The sequence below is a fragment of the Pan paniscus genome, chromosome 5 (assembly GCF_029289425.2).
Source record: "Pan paniscus chromosome 5, NHGRI_mPanPan1-v2.0_pri, whole genome shotgun sequence".
Taxonomy (NCBI): domain Eukaryota; kingdom Metazoa; phylum Chordata; class Mammalia; order Primates; family Hominidae; genus Pan; species Pan paniscus.
In genome coordinates, this window is record NC_073254.2 from 129,124,543 (window position 1) to 129,140,916 (window position 16,374).

The following is a 16,374-nucleotide window of genomic DNA, read 5'->3' on the forward strand; positions in this document are numbered from 1 at the left end:
TCTGGGCTAGACTGGCAAACTGGGCCAACTACTATAATGAAAGCAACATTGGAGGGTTAACCCCACTTTTTATGGGCACCAAATCTGTACTAGTTTAGAGCAAGTTCAAAGTCCTGAGTTAGTGAGGCATTGCATTTGTTTTCCCCTGAGACTGTGACCTCTTCCTCTTTTCATTTCCAGCTCTAAGCACAAAGTTTGGCACATGATAGATGCTTAGCAAACAGTATTGGAATTGAAATGGAAAGGAATTAGAAAATTATGCAGATTCTCAACATTAATTTTACTAAATAGACATTGCAATATTAAGCGAAGTGAATTATGCAGATACAGTCACAGGCAACGTCTATATGGATACAAGGGAAGTTCAATTGGAGCCATAATGATCTCTTACGTTTCGACATCATAGGCTGTTCTCTGTGCTCCTCTATTTTGGCTGCTGGTGGTAATTGGAAGGCCCTCAGCACTTTCAGCATTTGGCATAGTGAGCTGTAAGTTAAATAAGCACATTGGAAACGGATGAAAAATTGCAACATTAAGAGGAAAGTAATACATATTTTTGTAGGTGCATTTTAAGTAAAATGTATATAGTTGTTGTTGTTGTTGTTGTTGAGACGGAGTCTCACTCTGTCGCCCAGGCTGGAGTGCAGTGGCACGGTCTCGGCTCACTGCAACCTCTGCCTCCTGAGTTCAAGCAATTCTCCTGCCTCAGCCTCCTTAGTAGCTGGAATTACAGGCGCCCACCACCAACTCCAGCTAGTTTTTTGTATTTTTAGTAGAGACAGGGTTTCACCATATTGGCCAGGCTGATCTCAAACTCCTGATCTCAGGTAGTCCACCTGCCTTGGCCTCCCAAAGAACTGGGATTACAGGCGTGAGCCTGGCCAGTAAAATATATTTTTATCAATTAACCTCCCACCTCAGCTAGCCAGGAAAATCAGATTTTGTCCTTTTGCCTTCTGGGCTATTTGACAACGTATGCTGTTCCTCATGTTAATACCTTCACAGCTGTGCCAACAAGTCTGGTTTGAAAAAAAAGTAAGGGGCTTAATGGTGTGTCTCTGCAGCCTATCAACATCTCTGTGCATCAGTAGATTACTTCAGCCTTTCAAAACAGTTGTTCACCTCAGATATGTGGGTCAAAAGTCACTGTAGTTAACATACTGAAGCTTGCTAATAGGAATAAGAATTGGAATTATGACTTTTGAGCTCTCAATACCAAGGAAAGCAATGTTATGACAAACCCGTGTTTGTGTTGCTTCATCACAGAATAACTCAGACACTACAATCAGTAGCTAGCACTCTCTCTGATCTGAATGGTATAGACATCTTCCTTTTACCTTATATTGCTCTGACTTTTTGGTAGGTTTTGTCTTGGAGCTCCACATAGCTTTTAATTCATTTCAGTTTAGCAAGCCTTTATTAAGTATTAAATTAGGTGCTGAGATTGCAAAGATGAATAAGACTTTGATGAATGAGGCGTGCAGTTCAGTGGGGAAGACATGAACAGATTATTATTTCAATATATATTAAACATATAGGTATGCACAGAGGAAAGTTAATTAGCCCAGCCTCAGGAAGCCGGGAAAGGGAAAACTTCATGGACAGTTTAACTGATAAACTGTGTCTTACATAATGGGCAAGAATATTTCTGGAAGAGAGAACAATAGGAACATTAGAAACTTGTTCACTCAGCAGGGGCAGGAGAAAAGAACTAGATAATGAGTAATGGAGAGCCCTATATGCCCTGAGGAGGTCTTTATTCTGCAGTCACTGAAGAGTTTGAAGCATTGAAGTAACATGGCTGGATTTTAATTTTAGGTAGATCACTCTAGGGGCACAGTAAAAAATAGTTTTAGTGAAACATAATTAGTAGTAGGAAAATCACTTCAAAAGGCTACGTAATGGGACCAATAAATGATGAGGGCCTAGGCTGGGACATCTAATCAGTGGTGGTAAGGATGGGAGAGGATAGGTGAGTCAAGAAGTGTTTTACGTGTTGACCTCCTCAGGACTTGAGAATGGGGAGTAGGAGGATGATCCTATTAAGTGAGATTACAAATATAGGAAGAAAAACTGTTTTGAGGCAAAGATGGTGTTTTAAGTTTTGGATATACGTTTGAGGTGCCTTTAGGACATTCAAGTAGACATGAACTCTGTTAAAATGCAGAGAAATGGTAGTCAGTACTTGACAAAAAAATATTATCTTAGGCAGAAGTAAAGAACAAATAAATGAGTGCAAACTCCAAAGTGATATTGTCTCTTAAGAAGGGCTGGGCCTGGAGAAGGCATTAGGTGTAAAAATTAGGTTTGTGCAGGAGCAGTATAAAGTTATAAGTAGGTTATGTGGGGAATCAAGCATTTCACTTGAAAAGTGATATACTGTTTATAGATTACCTATTGGAGACATTAGGATTATAGTATGATACAATGTTAAGAAACACTGGATATAATGTAGTTTTTGATAGTTCAAAAAAGATTTTTTGATTTTGTGTTTTCTCAGTATCATGCACATCAGTGATTTTACTGACAAAAATTTGGATGAAATATCCAAAATATAAAGATTTCTAGATATCAATAATAGGCAACATGTGTTGAGTGCTTACTGTGCACTAAGCTCTATTCTAGTACTTCATGTTGATTCATTACATATAATTGTCTTAAACAGGTAGTCATATTATTCCCATTTTATAGATAGGAGGAACGTTTAAGAAACCTACTGCAGATCACACAGGATTTATCCCCAAGGAGTTTTGCTGCAGAACCTACCTCTTAACCACTATGCTATACTTCATTATCAAATAATCTAGGTTACAGGTACATGAAAACATGAAAATGCATTATACAAACAAAAATTCATATGAAGGTAACATTTCTAGAGGGACAAGATTGCCATATTCTAGAATCTGATGAACCTTTTTCTGCATTGGCTGCCAATTGATGCGTATGATAGGAAAGTCTCCAAAAGAAAAGTGCTTAGGTCTATAAATAATTGTTTTCTTTCTGTTCTCAAGAACTGTTGAAGATGATTATCTTCAGAGAGGGGAAGGTAGTGGGTGTAGTTGGGAATCAGCAGTCCAGGATTAGAAAAATTTTACTTTCATTTTGTGACTTTCTGTGCTGTTTAAGTTTTGTTACCTGTGGATATTAAAAAACATGTTAACGGGGGTTCTGTGTAATGGGATTATGGGCTACTCTTAAAATGTTTTAAATTAAATATTTATAGCACACAAATTATACTAACATATCATCCCAAGAATTACTAAGTAGGTTGACTTTCATATTCAGTGGATTTTACACAGTTCCACATAGAAACAATATTGTTATAAAATGGTTAGAAACGTAGTGTCACTATGAAACCATTATTCCCTTGTTTCTATGGGAAAGTGAATTTTCAATTATAGATAGGGATGTGGAAACTGTTACTTCACTTTCTGCAGTCTTAGAAAATTCCTATACTTAGACACACACACACACACACACACACACACACACACAGTCACTCACTCATAGGCAAACATTTGCTCTGGGGGTAGGATAGTTTTCCTGAGTGAAAGAGGTGCTCTAGTGGGGTGTGGCAAGGATGAGAGTCAGATTAGAATTTTTATATCATTTGCTCTAGACAGGACTGTGTTGTGAGAAGGACTCTTGAGGACCTTCACCCACTAAAAACGGGGAAGTTAGCAGTGGTTGTTTGTATAACTGGTTTATTTGTAAGTCACACTTTTGGATTATGAAACTCCCCACGGTGATCAGTTGGTGTTTATTTTCATTCTAAAGCAATTTTAGTCATCTAGCAACTCATTTGGATGATGTGCTTGCTGTACAGTGAAATTTGCAGTTTTAAAAGACCCCAGAGCAACTATGGTGTGTAATTTGTGCAGTGTTGTACTACTCTTGGAATAGATAGGAAATGTATGTTTGAATTAAGAAAAGACTGCTTTTCTGGAAAATTACAGAAGTTCTTAAATAATTTTTTTTTCACTGTGGCATTGTTAAGAAGGGATTAATTTTTCTTAAAAAGAGCCAGGATACTCTGGATGTAATGAAAATATTAAGTTAGTGTTTGGCCTGTAAGCAAAAGAGGGAATACCAAATGTCAGACTAGGACTGTAAATCATCATCTTTGGCAGGAACAAAGTTTGCTGTTTGTCTTGTTATGTCTGGACAGTTACCAGGGCCTGTGATGAATTTTCCAATTTCATTATCAAAATCCCAGAGTGTGGAAGCATTTACATAGACTCTAGGGTACAGGTATTAGTGGTCTGATCTCACTCTTTGGGGTTCTTGTTTGAAAATGGATGAGACTTTTTATATTTAGAGGAATTATAAATATGGTTAAATGTGATGGAAAGGGAAACAATTTTATAATTTTTAATAGTGTCTTTGTTTTATAGTTATTTTGAAAACAAATCAACACCTGTATGAAATTATAAAGTACATTTGAGAACCCGAAAATAACCCCACTGCCAAAGATTCTGAGCATTCAGAATATAGCTTGGTATGCATTCTATCTACTGTATTTCAGTGGCTTTAAGACGCATATTTTAGAAATTTTAGAAATTAAAAAATGTCTAAGATAAGGAAATGTTTTGTAATCATTATTGGCCTCAATTGAAGTCAGATTACTTCAGAAAGGATTTGCATTTCGCTCTGCCAGTTATTTGCACTACTACCAATCTGAGACTACTTTAAGTTAAATTCTCTGCCTGAAAGATCTTTTTGTTTTGTTTTGTCTTTGTTGGTTTTGCTGTGTTTTGGTTTTGACCCCACTGGTTATATGAATTCAGACTGCAAAGCTAGGTGAATACTGGCTTTTAGATAAAATTGCTTCTATCTTGTGTACAGATGGAGACTTTCAGGTTTCCTTGCTGTCGCATTCTGAATGCTGGGTTTATTTTTCATTTGTTTATATTGCATTTGTACCCCTTTTGTTGTTCTAGCTTTACATGGGAGGCTCTTATTTGGGGTATTTTGTTGTTTTGGTGGTGATGGTACATGAAAGAATAATACATCTTATAATTTATTGTGGCTTAGATTTGATCAAAGACTCATCAGAGGGCCAGGTGCGGTGGCTCATGGCTGTAATCCCAGTACTTTGGGAGGCCGAGGTGGGAGGATCACGAGGTCAGGGGTTCGAGACCAGCCAGGCCAACATAGTGAAACCCCATCTCTACTAAAGATACAAAAAATTAGCCGGGCATGGTGGTGCACACCTGTAACCTCAGCTACTCTGGAGGCTGAGGCAAGAGAATCACTTGAACCCAACCCGGGAGGCGTAGGTTGCAGTGAGCCAAGATTGTGCCATTGCACTCCAGCCTGGGCAACAGGGTGAGATTTTGTCTCAAAAGAAAAAAAAAGACTCATCAGACACTTACCCAGGCCCCTACTACCATCCTTCTTCAGAATTTGCTTACTCTTATTGTAGACACACTTCTAATAAACTCAATGTCATTGTTACACATTTCTTTGCTCATTCCTTCAGTGATCTTCAAACTTTAATTTATATAAGAATCAGTTGGATAATTATCAAAATGATATATTTATGGGCCGTATCCCTAGAATTTCTGTTTCCATGGACCTTGGTGAGGCCTAGGAATCTGCATGTTTATTAAAAATAAAAATTCTTAGGGTATTCTTACCTAAGTGATTGAAGGACCACACTTAGACTGCATACTCTATATCTAACTCAGTACTCATGGCTTCAGCTGCCATCTATGTATATTGATGACTTCCAAACCCTTATCTTTGTTTTTATTATTATTATTATTATCTACCGACTGAGCTAGCTGGGGCCAAATCCTTATCTTTAAACAATTCTTGAATGTCAAACTCATCTATAAAATTGGCATGTCTCTATTAAAGACAGAATACACTCCGAACTAGGATACCTGGGTTCAAATCCCAGCTCAGCCCCTTAATAGCTGCATGACCCTGGGCAAGTTACTTAACTTCTCAGATGCCTTATGTAAAAAGAAGTTAATACCTCATAGTGTTGCCTTTATGATTCAGTGGCTCAATCAATGCATGTAAACTTCTTTGACCATTGCCTCACATGTAGCAAGCTCAATATAAATGTTAGCTGTTTTTTAAAAAATGTTACTTCACAAGCACCTCAATTATGTCTAAAATAATGTTTTATACCACCTCCACTGCTTTCAAAATCTGTTTTCTACCTTGGTTACAACTTTATTTCATTTTTCCCTATCACGAGTTTTCCTTGTTCTGGTCATAAGTTCTATGAATTTGACATCCTAATTTTCTCTAGTTTTTCTCTTCCTTTCCATAGGATTAGTAGCAGGAAATACCTAAATAGATCCACTTCTGGCCAGGCACGGTGGTTCACACCTGTAATCTCAGTACTTTGGGAGGCCAAGGCGGGCAGATCACCTGATGACAGGAGTTCGAGATTAGCCTGGCCAACATGGCGAAACCCCGTCTTTATTAAAAAAATACAAAAATTAGCCAGGCATGGTGGCGTGCACCTGTAATCCCTGCTACTTGGGAAGCTGAGGCAGAAGAATTGCTTGAACCCAGAAGGTGGAGGTTGCAGTGAACCAAGATCGCACCATTGCACTCCAGCCCAGCCCAGGCGACAGAGTGAGACTCTGTCTCAAAAAAAAAAAAAAAAAAAAAAGAACCACTTCTATTGCTTTATCATCTCTCACATAGAGCTCTGGAATAGCCTCCTACCTGTACTTTGAGCGTCTGGTTGTTTCTGTCGTTCTTACTTCATAAAAGTCTTTATTAAAGGCAATGTGATCTTGCTACTCCTCTGCGGGATGGCTTTTACTACCTACAGGATAAAATCTAAACACCTGTACCTGGCATGCGAGACTCCTCAGATCTGGTTTCTGCTTCATCTTCTGCAATATTTAGGCACTATACGACTTTCCAGCTTTAGTAAATCACTCAGAGTAGATTGCTCAAAACACTGGATTCTCTCTTGCTTTCATAATTTTGCATAGATAAGCAATATAGTGTGGTGATTTAGAATGTGAACTTTAGAGCCAGACTGCCAAATCTTGACTTTGCCACTTAACTAGGTATGGACCTTGGATGAAACAGTTTTTTCTGTGCCACAGTTTCCTCATCTGTAAAATAGGAATAATTGTGCCTCATAGCATTGGTACGTGGATTTAGTAAGTTAATTTACAGAAGAAGTTTTTAATAAATGTGAGATATCATTATTTTTATTATTATCATGCTATTTCTTCTGTCTGTGAACTTGATCTTTTCTTCTACCCATTCTCTCACTTTCTTTTGCTTGTGAAATGTCAAAGCTTGCCTAGTTCAGAATACTACTAGTTCAGTACCGAGTATTCACCCTTCATGTCTCAGTTAAGAACTAGCGCCTCCAGGAAGTCATCATTGAAATGCCCAGACTCTGGGTCAGATGCTTCTCCTCTGGATTCCCATAGCATCCTATGTTGCATAATTAAGTTGTGGATGTTTCAGGGACTGCCTGGGGTTGTATTTTTCATCTCTGAATGTTTAATGAATGAAACTTGATTGCTTTGTTGTTTCTTATTTGCTATAGGTTGGGAAACCAATTAGAAAGGAGTGTTCTGCTAGAAACAGGTAGGTAGACAGCAAGGGAAGAGGTAGCAAGAGATGAAAAGACAGAAAACAGAGTCTAGGATGGTCTGGAACTTTCCAGTGAAGGGGTAAACAATACAAGTATCACACGGGGTCCCTAAGTATCATTGTGCATAATTAAAATGCTATGATGCTATCCTTAAGTCATCCTAAAGGTTAAATTGTGTTGAATATACTCTGTCTAAAAGGAAGGAAAGCAGTTTAAACACTTTAGGAATCTTTCTTTTAAAACTAGTCGACATAAATTTTGGTACTGAACTAGGCAAGCTTTAGTTATTTATCATTGTCCAATAGCTCATTCCTCCTTAGGCAGCCTGACTAATCAGTGAAGTCCCACAATTAATTCTGACTATTAAGTCTGCTCAACCTGTGGGAAAAAAAATGTAAAGGCCTAGAAAGTGGATTTGGAGCAACTAATCTGAGTGCCATTAGTTTTTAAATGCTATATATATATATATATATATATATATATATATATACACATATATATATATATATTTTTTTTTAACCAGTTTCTGAACTCTGTCTGTCTTTACTAAGTTTACCATCAACCATTCTAAAGAGAAAAGGGTGTGGTGGCACACACCTGCTGCTACTCGGGAGGCTGAGGTGGGAGGATCACATGAGCCCAGGAGTTTGAAGCTAGTCTAGGCAACACGGTGAGAACCTGTCTTGGCTGATTGATTGATTGATGATTGATAGATAGACGGGTGGATAGAGATGTTTAAAGTTCAACAAAAATAAGTATAGTATACTTTTATCCTTATAAATACAATAAACATTATAAGAATGTTGAAACCCTTTCAAAATCACTTATTTTTTAACTTAGAATTTTTTGAAGAAATATTACCAGTAATATTTTCAAATCCTAAGAATTATGCTTTACTTAAATAAAATGATATTAAATTAAAACCTGTATGTAAAAGTACATATTAAAGCACAATATGTGTGTGTGTTTTTTTAAGTTAGGACAGTATTTACTGATTTGCTGGGTTCAACCATAACAAACATTAGCATAGGGAGGTAGGAAAAAGTTGTTGACCTAACAAATTAGTTTCAGAGGATTTATTTTTACAAATATTTTTTGGATTAGGCCCTGAAGTTATGTATGCCCCTTTGCAGAGCGTAGGAATTTGGATTGTGGAGACTTACAGAAAAAATAAACATAATTGCCCTTTCTGAGTTTATGTTGAGATAAGAGACATGAGACCCTTACAAATGAAAATATGTAAGTGCTTCCAACAGATATTTATATAAATAATTGATACTCTAAATCTCCAGCTGCTTTCTACCTCTTTGGAAGTCTAATTGAGAAAATATTTTATTAGATTTCTGTTTCATTATAAAAGTAAAATGTTTCATTGTGGACAATGTTTTAGAAGGTAGAAGTAAGAACATGAAAATCTGTTGTCCATCTATTAACATTTAATTACTTTAATCTGTTATTTGTATCTATCTTTGTCCTTTTAAAAAATAGGCTATAATTATACAGTTTTATATTGTTCCTCATTTACTTTATGTTAAATCAGGAACATTTTCTCATGAACTGAATAGTCAAGATAAACTAAATCTTGGTAAAGATGATGGGGAGTCTAATCATTTAAGTGACCTTAGACATTATATGTTCTAAACTAAATGGATACACATTCAGTAAGGAGAAATCTAATTATTAGTATGTTCATAAGCCTGGTTATTTTAAATTCAGCACTTGAGTTTATTTGAAAATTAGGTAGCTCTTATTGCATGTATTGAGTTGAATTAACTGTGCACATGAACAATTAGGTGCTATATTATAATTTACAAAATATTTGTAAAAGATTGGCATTACTTTGTACTCTTAAAAAACTGGCTGTTGGCCAGGCACAGTGCCTCACGCCTGTAATCCCAGCACTTTGGGAGGCCAAGGTGGACGGATCACAAGGTCAAGAGATCAAGACCATCCTGGCCAACATGGTGAAACCCCGTCTCTACTAAAAATACAAAAATTAGCTGGGCACGGTGGCGCACACCTGTAGTCTCAGTTACTTGGGAGGCTGGGGCAAGAGAATTGCTTGAACCCAGGAGATGGAGGTTGCAGTGAGCCGAGATCGCGCCACTGCGCTCCAGCCTGGCGACAGAGCGAAACTCCATCTCAAACAAAACAAAACAAAACAAAACAAAAACAAAAACTGGCTGTTCTACTCATGTAATAATGTATTTCTTATATTCAGACTATTTAATGAGTTTGGAGGCTGCTTAGTAAAAATTTATTAGTAGTTATGAAATAAACCAATTTTACTTGATATACTGTTGACTCACCCCCTTTCCTTTTCTTTTTTCTCCATCTCATCGTCTTGTGTGAGTCTTTTTTCAACAGTGTAATTGCAAATTCAGTCAGATAGCAGAAGCCATGTCCTGTGTTCTTTATATTTCAGAGAGGCATAGTGTATTAGACATAAATAGTAAATACTTGTTCTCACTTTTACTCCTTTGTTACCACTTTCTCCTGCTTTTTCCCCACTTCTCTTAACATTCCTTTTTTTTAATCTCCTTTGAGAGTTTTTTTTTTTCCTTCACTTGTCTCCCAAATCTGTGATACTTAATCTTTGTTTGTTTGTTTGTTTTGTTTTGTTTTTTTGGAGACCGAGTCTCCTCTGTCACCCAGGCTGGAGTGCAGTGGCGCAATCTCGGCTTGCTGCAACCTCCGCCTCCTGGGTTCAAGCGATTCTCCTGCCTCAGCCTCCCGAGTAGCTGGAATTACAGGCATGTGCCACCACGCCTGGCTAATTTTTTTTTTTTTTTTTAATTTTTAGTAGAGACGAGGTTTCACCATGTTGGCCAGGATGGTCTCAATCTGCTGACCTCGTGATCCGCCCGCCTCTGCCTCCCAAAGTGCTGGGATTACAGGCATGAGCCACTGCGGCCGACCAAACCTGTGATTCTTAACCTTTTATAAAATTTTGTCTCAACACATCTGAGGAGGACTAACAATGGTTCCCTAATGGACAAAGGCAGTGAGTCTCAGCTACCTCTTTTGTCATGCACACAATGCACACACTGAAAATTGCTGTTCTTTATACTGTCCTTGGGTGATCTAATTGATAACCAAATCTCTATCTCTAGATCTAGCCTAAATGCTCACCTAACCTCCAGATTCATATTTCAGTCTGCTTGCTGGGCAGTTCTGTGTCTGTAAGCACCTCAAATTTGACATGTCTAAAACAGAATTCATTATTTCCCTAAGACTTGTAGCCCCTTTTATATTATTCCATATTTCCATTAATTCACCACTATCTACCCATTTGCCCAACCAAAAATTTTGAGGAGTATTTCTGAGTCTTTCCTCTCTCCTATTACATATTTGTAGCAGATTCGTAAGTTCTTTTGATTATATCTTCTCAGCATCTTTCATATTTATCTCATCTACTCCAGTCCTATTTTAGACCTATATTTTTCTTGTTTGAATTATTTTGGTAACCTCTTAATTTGTCCATCTGCCTATAATTTCTTCCTCCTTTTGTCTGTTCACCTTAAAGCCGTCTGAATGAACTTGTCAAAATGCAAACCTGGTCATGTTATTCCCTTTTATGTCCTTAATTACCTCCCTATGGTCTAATCAAATAAATTATAAACTCCTTGATGTGATATACAAAATCCTTTGTGGCATGGCCCTTATGCATTTTTAGCCTGTTTTTTACTGCCAACATTTATTCACTGTACTCCAAACAAATTCACGAGGATCTATCATCGTTCTCAATGATTATACATTCTGTCTTCACTAATGGTATATTTCCAGTTTTCGTGTTCCTGCTAAACCTCTTATTGTTTGTTTGCTTTGGTGTCTGTCTCTCCTAAGGTCTGGTAAGCCTTGGTTAGATAGCTTATATGTAAGAGTGGAGCACTGAAAAACTAACTGAAGGCGGGGCACAGTGGCTCATGCCTATAATCCCAGCACTTTGGGAGGCCGAGGCAGGTGGATCACCTGAGGTCAGGAGTTCGAGACCAGCCTGGCCAACATGGTGAAACTCTGTCTCTACTAAAAATACAAAAAATTAGCCAGGCATGGTGGCGGGCGCCTGTAATCCCAGCTACTCGGGAGGCTGAGGCAGCAGAATCGCTTGAACCTGGGAGGCAGAGGTTGCAGTAAGCTGAGATCGCACCACTGCACTCCAGCCTGGGCGACAGAGAGAGACTCCATCTCTAAACAAAAACCAAAAAAACTAACTGGAAACTCCAAATCTATCCAATCAATTCATTTTATCGCCTTTAGTATCTTTATTAACTTAAGCTATTCATATTTCCTAGAAAATGGATCCTCACTTCTTCACTTGGATATAATAATATAGACTGCCGACATTCTGGGAACTGATCAGTCTTCCAGCTTCCAGTGTGGTGCCCTCCCTCAATTGTGCTGAGTGTCCCCCAATCCAGAGATATTCTGTAATTTCTTCCTCAGAAAGAAACAAAACAAAATTCTGATCTTCCCAGATGAAGGTAGAGTACTCTTCTGGCTGCATGGAAAGACAGAGGGTATTTGGGCATATAATTTACTTCTACATTAAATTTTCAACCTGTTCTCTAGTTTCCACCTCAATCTTACCTACTGCTTACAGAGGTGTGGCTAATTCCTGAGCCATTCGAGGATCCTATTGGGTAAAATTTAAAAAGTCACATTTCTTACTTGGGTTAGGAGTCTGCCTTTTTGCATTAGCTAAGCCTGTTACTACTCATACATCTGTTTTCCATTTTCCAAAGTTTTGTTGTTGTCACCTCTACTTATCTTTCTGTTCGCAGGTTTATATCTTTCTTTTTTTTTTTTTTTTTTTTTTTTTGAGACGGAGTCTCGCTCTGTCGCCCAGGCTGGAGTGCAGTGGCGCGATCTCGGCTCACTGCAAGCTCCGCCTCCCGGGTTCACGCCATTCTCCTGCCTCAGCCTCCCGAGTAGCTGGGACTACAGGCGCCCGCTACCACGCCCGGCTAATTTTTTTTTTGTATTTTTAGTAGAGACGGGGTTTCACCGTGTTAGCCAGGATGGTCTCGATCTCCTGACCTCGTGATCCACCCGCCTCGGCCTCCCAAAGTGCTGGGATTACAGGTTTATATCTTTCTTTAAAATTTTTTTTTTAATTTAAAATTTAAAATTTAAAATTTCTTTAAAAATTGTTTTAATATTATTTTAGTGAGTTTCCAAGTGGGAGCAAAAGTAAGTATGTATGTTCACTCTGCCATATTAACCTAAACTTCTCTTTCAAAACTGTTCGTAATTTCAGATTATTTCTGATTATATTTTGATTATATTCAGATTATATTCTGAAGTTAGTTATCACCCCATCAATCAGAGAGTGTTAATCTCTCCTTTGTGTTCCCATGGCTTTCTGCATATGCTTTTGTTATGGAACCAAGCCCATCGAATCAAAGATTGTTTTTATCATATTTGTCTCCCCTACTACGCATTGTTATGCAACCAATCTCTAAAACTTTTTCATCTGGCAAAACTGAAACTCTGTAACTCATTTCACTCCCCCCCAGCAACCACCATTCTACCGTCTGTTTCTGTAAGTTCGACTACTTTAGATACTTCATATAAGTGGAAACACATATATGACAAACTTATATAAGACAAACATCATATGTTTGTCTTTTCTGTGATTGGTTTATTTCACTTAGCGTCATATCTTCAAGGTTCATCAAAATTGAAGCCTCTGTCAGAGTTTCCTTCCTTTTTAAGGCTGATTAATATTCCATTGCTTGTATATATCACATTTTGTTTACCTATCAATGGGCATTTGGTTTCCTTCTGCCTTTTGGTTATGGTGAATTGTGCTGCTACGAACATAGGTATACAAATACCTCTTTGAGACCCTGCTTTCAGTTCTTCTGCATACATATACAGAAGTGTGATTGTCTTTTTTTTTTTTTTTTTGAAATTGACATTTTTTAAGAAAACAACCCCCTCTCTGCTGGGTTTTTTTTTTTTTTTTTTTTTTTAAAGAAAAATAGAACACTTTTCATTTGTTGTTTATGTGGTGTTTCTCATGTTGAGATTCAGGTTATGCTTTCTGGCCAGAATACTGCATAGGTGATGTTGCGTCCTTCTCCAGGTTTCATATCCAGAGGCACATGGTGGCCTTCTACCTCTCACAGGTGATGTTAATTTTAATCATCCTATCAGAGTGTTGTTTGTCTTTCTACTATAAAGTTACTAGTTTTTCCTTGCATCTTATAAGCACTCTATGGGAAATACACTTTAGGACCATGCAAATATCCTGCTCCTCATTAAACTGTATCCCCTGGATTTAGCAGCCATTGATGCTTCTTGCCTAAATCAGCCTTTATTGTGATGGTTACAAAATGATGATTTTTCATATCTATCAAGGAATGTTTTTTAAGTTAATTATAAATTACATTAAGTAGATCAATTCGAATGTCAAAAGATCAGTATATTAAATGTAAGATTTGCTGCTACTGTTAATACATTATACATGAATGTCATTGAAATGTAATAATACTTAAACTGCTTCTAAATTTCTGGAATTTGATGGTTACTATAGTATTCCTATAAAGTCATTGCATATTTTTAATGTTGAATATATAGTGCCTAAGACCTGAATTAGGTTCTGATACTTTTTCTTATTCTCAGCCTATAGATTGTTTACTGTTTGTTCTATTATCTGAATCCTGCTAGTGAACTCTCTAGTTAATAACTAACCAGATAATATTCATTTTACTGTAATTGAAGAAAAACAAACTTTTTAGTATGGAATACTTTTGAGAATTGTAGCTGGAATGGAAAGATATAAACTCCTTTTCCTTTTTTGAAGCCTAAGTATCATTCTGTGTGTGCAAGTAAAACTGGTTTGTCTGAAGCAGTTAGTATCTCTAAAGTATGTCTAAAGCTATTACAGTATTTTGTTTCAAGCAATATGGCAGACTAGATGTTCAGAGAAACTTCTGGTAAAAGAACACATTTTTAAATGCTGGATAAAATACTTAAAAAAATTTTTTTAAGTATGCTTGAGTTGACAGCAAAGTAAGGTGAAAATACAAGGCTGTAAATAATGAGAAGGCCCAATTCTGTGGAGATAAGTGAGCCATAGAACCTCTTTACCTCTAAAGTTGCCTTCTGATACCTTATGGCTCAGAACCTGGGCTTTAAAGAAGTAGTCCTGCTTGCATGGGACAGAGGAAGTCTGAGCCTAGGCATTGTGAGTTATAAGTTTGGACACTGCAACATAAAGCTGAGATCCCCAAAGTGTGAATCATCCCCTGTGGATAATTTAAGGAAAATAACCTGCTCTTTAGAATGACACTGCCTAGCTCATCCTTGGTTTTGATTGGAGTACACAAAAAGAATCTTTCCTGAGAAATCCTCATCACAATCCGATGCTCATGTGGGTTTGAAGTTGAAATTCGCCTTGCAAAAATAATCTTAATCTAAAGGTTTAGTTTAATGATGCTTTTGGTTTGGGGTGCCTCAGGATCCTAGCAGAAAAAATAGAAATTTTCTCTGAAGAAAAGTGCTTTAAACATTGACTTCGAAGAATTCCTACAGTTAAAGATCTAAGAAATGTGTTTAAAATTAGAACTCTAAATGTATGAATAAGACCAGCCTGGGCAATATAGTGAGACCCCCATCTCTGAAAAACACAAACAACAGCAACAATAACAAAAAATTGTATGATACTCTTCTTCAGTAACTTGCATTTTTCACCCAACAGTTTTCTAAGATTCATCCTTATTGAAATCCTTACCACAGGTTTTTCATTGTCTTTGTTAGGACATTGTGTAAATATACCACAGTTTATCTGTTTATCCATTTCGGCTGTTTCTAGTTTTTGCTATCACAAATAGTGCTGCTACAAATATTCTTAATAATGTATTTCCTGGTGATTATATGTAAAAGTTTCTCTAAGACTTATTCGCTAGATTGTAATATCTATCTGTATGTATATATGTGTATGTAAAGAAATACATATTTAATTTTATTCCATAATACTAAATTGTTTTAAAATTGGTACCAGTTTATGTGCCAACACTTACTTATGTTCTCATAGTTCTACATCATTTCTAAAATTTTATATTGTCGGTTTTAAATTTTGCCTAACTGTTAGATATGAAATGCTAGTTTGTGGTTTTAAGTTGCATTTCCCTGACTACTACTGAGGTTGAGCATCTTTTCCTATATTTATAAGCCACTTATGTTTCCTTATTTTGAAGTGTCCCTTATGCTTATTTTTTCTATTGGGTTTTGTGTTTTCTTTCTGATTTGTAGTTCTTCAGGTATTTTGAGTACTAGTCCCTGGTAAATTAATGAAATTAATATCTACCCAGTAGCCAAGTTAGATTGTCTGAGAATTATCTTTGAATTGTTCTTCTCCTTTATCCCTTAAATATAATAATTGCTAACATGTATCAACTTTTACTATGTATCAGACATATTTCTGAGTACCTTACTTGTGTTGTCTCATTTAATCCTTAGAGCAATCTTATATGTTAAGGCAGCAGGGACCGGTTTTATGGAAGACAGTTTTTCCACAGATGCGGCAGGGGTAAGGGGATGGTTTGGGAATGAAACAGTTTCACCCTAGATCATTCCAGATCATGAGACATTAGTTCAATTCTCATAAGGAGCATGCAGCCTAGATCCCTGATATGCGCAGTTCACAATAGGGTTTGTGCTCCTATGAAAATCTAATGCAGCCCTGATCTGACAGGAAGCGGAGCTCAGGAGGTAATGCTCGCTCACCTTCACTCACCTCCTCCTGGGCACCCTGGTTCCTAACAGGCCAAGAATGGATA

The 16,374-nt window shown here is 37.1% G+C and overlaps 1 protein-coding gene across 18 annotated transcripts in view; it reads left to right on the top strand.

Moving 5' to 3' along the window:
• The window catches only part of CEP57L1 (centrosomal protein 57 like 1), a 68,968-nt gene that overhangs the window by 22,251 nt on the left and 30,343 nt on the right, over positions 1-16,374 (top strand). Inside the window, exon 2 of one of the 18 annotated variants that reach the window (XM_063604975.1) lies at positions 7,538-7,578. The exons of the other annotated variants lie outside the window; for them this stretch is intronic. The gene's annotated coding sequence lies outside the window, so the exon portion shown is untranslated. The remainder of the gene's footprint in view (positions 1-7,537; positions 7,579-16,374) is intronic. 18 annotated transcript variants of the gene reach the window in all.